At 56.4% G+C, this 7338-nt stretch overlaps 1 protein-coding gene across 12 annotated transcripts in view; it reads right to left on the bottom strand.

Moving 5' to 3' along the window:
- RALGPS1 (Ral GEF with PH domain and SH3 binding motif 1) overlaps positions 1–7338 on the bottom strand; it is a 275161-nt gene that overhangs the window by 18072 nt on the left and 249751 nt on the right. The gene's annotated exons all lie outside the window — the stretch shown is intronic.

The raw sequence follows: 7338 nt of genomic DNA, 5'->3' as shown, positions 1-7338 counted from the left end.
ATGGGGGTGATGGGGATGGTGGGGGTGATGGGGATGGTGGGGGTGATGGAGATGATTGAGGTGATGGGATGGTGGGGGTGATGGAGATGATCAGGGTGATGAGGATGGTGGGGGTGATGGAGATGATGGGAGTGATGGGGATGGTGGGGGTGATGATGGGAGTGATGGGGGTGATGGGGATGGGGGGTGATGGAGATGATCGAGGTGATGGGATGGTGGGGGTGATGGAGATGATCAGGGTGATGAAGATGGTGGGGGTGATGATGGGAGTGATGGGGGTGATGGAGATGGTGGGGGTCATGGAGATGATGGGAGTGATGGGTGCTAGGCAATGTGCTAAGTGCTAAGCAGTATTTGTTCCTTATCTTGTCTAATCACACTGTGATTTTTCTGTCCTAACAATTAGGAACACCGTTAGGCAGCACTCTTCTTCTCCCCACCTTATAGATGAGGAATCTGAGGCTTGGAGAGATGGAGTAACTTGCCCAAGGTCACAGCACTAGGAAGAGGGAGAGCGGGTAGCGCTATTGAGGTAGAAGCAACCAGGGTCCCACTTGGGGCAACAGCATCATGAGAATTCAGATTAGCCAAGGCAGGTCTGAAAGGCCTCTCCTCCGCAATAGTTTTCTAGGTACACATTAGGTGGTATCGTGGGGATTAAATGTCCTAAAGCTGGTTTAGGACGTTGGGGAACAGGAGAAGTCCTGGATCATAATTACACTGGGGCCTCAGTAATCTTGTCTTAGCAGAAGTAGGCTTCTCCGCCCACTCTTCTGTCCCAAGCGCGCAGAGCCCCTTGAGGCAGGCATCTGCCTACGGAAGGGCCCAGGAGATGCTGTTCATCAACAGCGTCCACCCGCACCAGCAAACCCTTAATGGGAAGCCATCCCCTTAGGCCAGAGCTCAATCCCAACCTCTTGCTGAGGATCCACCCTCATCTGCAGAGAGGAAGCCGCCAGCCTGCGTTCTGCTGGGCCCTAGGACATCCCTTCTAGCCGCACTTGCTAAAGGCCTTTTACTGCCTATGAGTCACTCACTCACTCACTCACTCACTCACTCACTCTTCTCTGGGCAATGTCCCTGATCTGAGTGGGTCCCTAGGAGCCATATCCATACTGCATGTTTATCTACTCGTACTGAGTGGATAAAACAACACTTGACCCAAGCCAGGCCAATCAGATTTTCTCTCAGGACAACTCAGAACCAGATTTGAGACACAGAAAGTCAGGCTCTGTGGCTGGATGAAGGTATAACGTGTAAACCTGGGAGCTGTGAGGTGTCCGTCTTCCCCTCTGTGAGCTGAGAAGTCTAGAAATCGGTCTGCGGGGAGAGAGGGGACTGTGGCAGATGTGCACGGAGATGGACTGATACAAGACGGAGAGTCCTCCCATTTTCTAGGACCTGAGTCTGAGGGGTTGTAGGTACCGGGCAGAGAGGTCGTGGGCTGAAAGTTCTCAGCTATCTGGGAAGCCACAGCAGCTAGTGGGCACGGCCTGGCCCTCATCTGCCAGGGCCCCAGGACGAGGTCAAGCAAAAGGCCCAGGGACCACTGCCAGCCGTTCTCTCTCCAAGGGGTCTGAACTCCTGGGTGCAGCCTCATTTTCCAGACTTCAGTGTCTGCTGCTGAAAGTGAGGCAAGAGATGTCATCTTTGGGGGGAAACTGAAATCAGAAGCTTGGGACATTGTCCCACTGGGTTGCCCCAGGAGGCAGAGCGGCGGAATGGGGGTACAGAACAAGACGGACGGGGGCTGGGGGAAGCAGACCACGGGGTGGGTGGGTGAGGGACACGGGCCTGGAGGATTCCTGGGCCTCAGCCACGGAGGTGAGAGGAAGCGGTGAGGCCCTCTGTGAAAGTCACCCTGTGAACAGCCACTCTCATGTTGCACTTCAGTTAAAGGCACCCCTCACCTCCAGGACTGCCTCCCTGTCTCAAAATGCTGCAGTTTGGGGCTCAAGAGGCACCTCTGTACTTTGGCAAAATCTGCCAGAGCCCTTTGATCTTCTCAGGAGGGGAATGGGGTGTCTTTAAAAACTGGTTTGGGGGTGGCAGACTTAGGAATCTGCTGCCATGACCCTACTTTCCTGGGGTCTCCCTAAGGATGCTGGAAGATTCCACCAGCTAAAAAGAACAAGTAAACCTCACGCAGGGAAAAACTGCATCACCTAACCTCTTCAACACCCTGGAGCACTTGCGGGGCCAACCGTCTGCAGCGCCCTCTTAAAAGGGTCCTCCCCACAGTTCAGTGTCACCCTGGAGGCCAACCAGGGCCGGTGGACACTCGTCTTCATTGTAGTTCATCCATCCCATGATGGCTGAACCGCCATTTGGGGACTCTCCTCTTCACCCCATCCAGTCTTAGACCCCCGGATCACTGGCTCGCTGGCAAGAGGGACAGACTGAAGGAAACTCATAAAAGCATCCAAGTAAGTTCCCAAACATAGCAACTCCACCTGTGTGCTAGGTATTTCCTGTGAGTATCCTCGCTGTAGAGCTGAGGCTCCTCAGGCCCAGAGGTTGAGAGCCATGCCCAAGGTGACTGAGAGCAAGCAGTCCTGATCTCAGGCCCCTCCCGGCGCTGCTGGCAGTGTCTGGAAGCCAGATCATGATCTTTCAATGCAGAGGTACGCTAAGAACTTCAGAGACCAGGATGCATCATGGAGCCCACCTCTCCCGCAGTGACTCTTAAGAGACATACCAAGCGTCCCTGGGCCACCTCCTTTCTCATCCTGGCACGAGTCAGGCCTCGCAGCCTCCTCCGATCCCACCACCCCTCTCGAGGGCCCACTGTCGTCCTCTTCACCAAAGTTCTGGGGCTTCTGCTTAACCATCGCCTCTACCGGAAACCACCCCTGACCCCGCAGTCTGCCTTGGGTCACCCCGCTGGACTCTAAGCTCTGACTAGCTCCCCTCTATCCATCACCTTCCTGGGAAGGAGAAACAGCTCTGCCCCCGAGAGGCTGTCACACTCTCCTCTTATGACCCCCAAGGACCCCTCTGCCTCCTCGTCTTTCCACCCCCTGTGGCAAGAGGGACACACTGAGTGAAACTCATAAAAGCATCAAAGTACGGCAACTCAAACTCAAAAAACATCTGGCCCGCCTCTCACACGAGAGCACCCTTTCCACACACTGCCAATGTGGGACTAGAGAAGACAGATGGCCGAGGGGTTCGCGATAACTTTGTGCCATACTTTTCACATGTTACGTCTTCAAAACCAATCAGTAGATGTTTCTGATTGTATCTTTTTTTTTTTTTTTAAGTTAAATGTTAGTTTTTTTCAGGGTGTAAAAAAGGCATGTACCCACTGTGGCAGATCTGGAGAGGGAAAAAATGAAGGAAAGATATTCATTCGATGACCCTAGGACTCAGAGAGAACCAAGATTGAGGGACATTACGTGTTTTTGTACGTACACATACCTCTATCACCCATTTTGTTCCTCTTTTAAAAAACTTCATCTAAAATTGTCAACTCTTAGGCTAATATTCTTATTCTTACTTTACTGCCAAATCAGGCATAAAAAGAAGCACCTCTTAGTTCTTACTGCTGGGCCTGACGAAAATATTCCCTACCCTTTTGAATTTCTGAGAGGCCTGGGGTTTGCTCAAAGCTAGCCTAGGGCTAGTCCATAGTCCCTACTTTCCAGTTAATTATGTACATGTTGAAAATGCCTTTTTGGGGCCACCTGCCTTCTTTCCTTGGGAAAGCAAAGTGTGATCTGGGGCCCTCCTTCCATTTTTGTCCTCAGCCCAGGACATGGAGGCCAGAAAACTGCAGGTTGGGACAGGAGGTAGAGTCTTAAGAGAGGAGGGGGCCCGTCCTCACTCCCCTCCGCAGGGACTCTGGCCTCTGGTTGTTCCGGGCCCCCCAAATAGGGGAGGGTCTTTAGAACAGCCAAACTAGCCCCTCTCTGGTCTGGCCACCTCACGGCTGGTCTGTTCCCACCCCTCCTCGGCCCCCAGGCCCTGTGACCTTGCGAAGGCAGATGCAGGGACAGCAGGATGGGAGCAGCAGCGGGAAGTCCCCTTCACCCCCTCTGCCCTGGCTCCACAGTCCTAGCAAGAACAGGGTCATCGGGGGCGCCATCCCTCTGCCTGGCCCACCCCCACAGAGAGCAGTGCACAGGGTCCCCAGGACTCTTGCGGGCTCCACCATGGATGCTCTTCAATGCTGGCCGCTTGAGGACAGCGCTGGGTGCCGCCTGGGCTCTGGCTGCCACTCGAGGACGGCCTCTGGGCCACCAGGCTGAAATGTCCACGTGTGTGATTGCAGGGAAGGCAAAGTTGCAAGACAAGGCCAAACGAACCCACGCTCGGTCAGGCAACAGGAACCCTGCTGGCTGCCTGTCCACGGTGGCATAAAGGGTGCTTAAAATGTGCCTCTAAACCAATTGAGGGGTGTGTGCTGGTGGTGAGGGGCCGCTGGCCTGGGACCTCCCTGTCCTTCATGCTGGTGTTTGGCTCCACTTCTCTTCCTGGCCAGGGTCAAGCTTGCCACCAGGGCCAGGGGCCTGGTGGACAAAGCAGGTGAAAGTTGTGGCCGCTGAGCTTCAGGGCTGAGGGGCAAAGTACTGCCCTTGCCCCGGCCTGGCCTCTGGGAACTAGAGAAGCCAGGCGCCCTTCCTCTCTCACACCCCATTCCTCTGCGCGGGGCCAGCCCTCTCCTGCACCATCGGCTGTGGTTCCGAGGTGGATTCGGCCCACGTGAGTGCAAAGATGTAGAGGAGGCTGTGTCCTTACAACACCTGCCAGGACTGGTGGGGTCTCCGAGAAGGGGAGCTCCACTTAGCCGAAAAGTGTTCTGGAGGTTCTTTTAGGGAAGACACCGGCCTCTGGGCCCAGGCAGCGTGGCCCCGGCTTCCAGGGAAAGAGAGAATCTGCTCACCTTTGTAGAGCTGGAGCAAAGTGGCCTGGGGGTGAAGGGAGGACCCAGTGGGGCTGAGCATGGTGTGGGTGAAGGTTAGGAAGAAGGGAGGCCCGGTGGCAAAGTGAACTGTGGCCACTGAACTGTGTGGAAAAGAGTGGCGTTTGATGAAGATTTTCAAAGAGCGTGAGACAGACTCTCCCCTCCAGCTCTGCCATCCGGGTCTTCACCAAAGTCTAAAATGCTCGCGTGCATCTGAGGGAGCGGATTCTTTCCGGTGGACGTGGAAAGAGGCTAGTGCAGGAGGCAAAAGCAGACTGGAGGCCAGGCCACAGGAGGTGGAGGCCAGGGCGCAGCGTGGGTCTCACGCTGGAGGGCTCATCCCAGCCCCACAGGCACCTTCCAAAGCAAGTGGTCTCCTGTCTCCTTCATCGGGCTAGGATCCCAGAGCTGGGTCCCCAGAGAATGAGAAACAGGACGTTCTCCCTGCGGGCTCCCAGGCCTGGGCATCTGCCTGGCTGAGCCAGCTGGGAGACCGGCGCTTGCTGGAGGTCCTGCCCCCAAAGCACCTACTACGAACATTATGATGGATGGGAAATCGAATGCCAAATTCTAAGTGAAAGAGAAAAAAGAGAAATGCTGCGCCTTACAGGGTTCGCTACTGATTAAGTACAGCATCCTCTCCCGGGGCAGGAATTCTCTCACTGTCTTCCCTCCTGGTGGCTCCAGTCTGGGTCATGGGTGCTCCTTAGGATCCACACCTGCTGCCCTCAGTGACTAGCAGGGTGCCTGGCAGGATGCAGTGGCTTAATAAACAGCTACTCAATGAATGAATGAGTGAGTGAATGAGGGAACGAACGAACCAGTGAATAAGTTCAAGTCTGGATGATATTCAGGATCCTGGCACCATGACTGCATTCCCCACTCGGTGTCCCCTCACTGGCCTGTGGCCAGGGGACACTGGCTTGCCTGTAAGCCCCCTTCCTCAGGGTCTCCCTAGGAGTCCCCTGACTGATGTTGACAAAAGCCAAAATTTTGCTCATCAGATGTGGAGTCTGCCCTAGACCCTGTCTGGTTCTCATCTCCACTGCTGGGCCGGCCTCAGGGCGAGGGCAGCGGGGACCATTCGCCCGAGCGACCCAAGCAAGAACAGAGCAAACATCCCTCCAGAGGTCCCACAGCAAGGGCAGAGGGGGCAGGTTCCGAGGGCTGGTGGCCTTCCGTCCAGGGTTTCCCAAGGACAGATGGACCGACCAACCGACTGACTGACGTGGGGCCAGTCCCTGTAGCTGTCACAGTGGCCCTCTGGACCAGGCCGGGAGCATAGCAGTGAAGAGGTGGGCTCGGCGGTCAGGAGGATGTGGACCTGGGCCGGCTCTGCCCTACCAGAGGAGCGGGAAGCAGGACAAGTCACTTCACCTCCCTGAGCCTTGCTGGCCACAGGTGTAAAATGGGGACACTACGGATAACCACGGTGCAGAAGTGCTTGAGGATTCGGTGGGGCCGAGACAGCGTCTGACCCACAGGGAATGCTCAACGGAAGTCACTCCTGGCTTATCACTTACGTCTCTCTGCCCTGTGAGGACTCGCTGGGTGGGTTCACCTCCTCCTCTCTGGCCATTTTATGATTGTGGGGTCCGGTGAGACAGGAGGCGTCAGCACCCCCCGGAGGAATGAGGAGTGAGGAGCGTGTGAGGTGTGTGTGTGTGTGTGTGTGTGTGTGTGTGTGAGCTGTGACCGTACACGTGTACATATACACATGCGTGTACACATGCGAGAGCACATGTACGGATGCACGTGTGTGCGCACGCATGTGGGAGACTGTGTGTATAAGTGTGGGCGTGTGTGTGTCCCTCTGTGCGCACGGGCCCCCGCACGCTGGTGGAGGGGCTACTGTGAAGGACGGTGTGGACCTGCCTCTCTGTAGCATTCGGTGTCAGTGGATTTCTCCCTGCCATCCCCTCAGACCTCCAGTCACCACGACGCCCCTCACTTCCGGCGGAGCCGCCGCTGTGGGAGCTCCCCGCTCAGGATCTCTGTCTTCCCGGGGCCGCCCTGGTGCCCGGCAGAGAAAGCATCAGCGTGTGGGGTGAGTGGCTTCCCGAGCAGGAGGCCCCACTCCTGGGGCAGAAGGGCTCACCACAGGGAGCCAAACCCGGGGCTGGGATCCACTCGCTGTCACCAGTGCCCAGCGGGGCGGGTGTCAGCCCAAAGCCGAGGCCTTGCGGGTGTAACACTCTCAGACCCCACCAGGCGGAGCCACGGGCCCATCTCCACACCAGGCCCATCTCAGGAGTCTGGTTTTAAGAACCCACATTTCAGACCAAATCTGCTCGCAGGTTCTCCCCTGCAGCTCGGCCTGAGGAAGAGCTACTGGCCTCAGGCGCCTGGGCTAGCTCTGGACCGGAAGATGAGTGGGGCTGCTCAGAGCATGGGGCCGGGACCCCTGCCCCCTGCCCATCCTGCTCTCTACC

Source organism: Herpailurus yagouaroundi, unplaced genomic scaffold (genome assembly GCF_014898765.1).
Source record: "Herpailurus yagouaroundi ecotype Mexico unplaced genomic scaffold, PumYag 160, whole genome shotgun sequence".
NCBI lineage: Eukaryota > Metazoa > Chordata > Mammalia > Carnivora > Felidae > Herpailurus > Herpailurus yagouaroundi.
The sequence above is the reverse complement of the archived record's forward strand: the minus strand, read 5'-3'. Positions and strand labels throughout refer to the sequence as shown.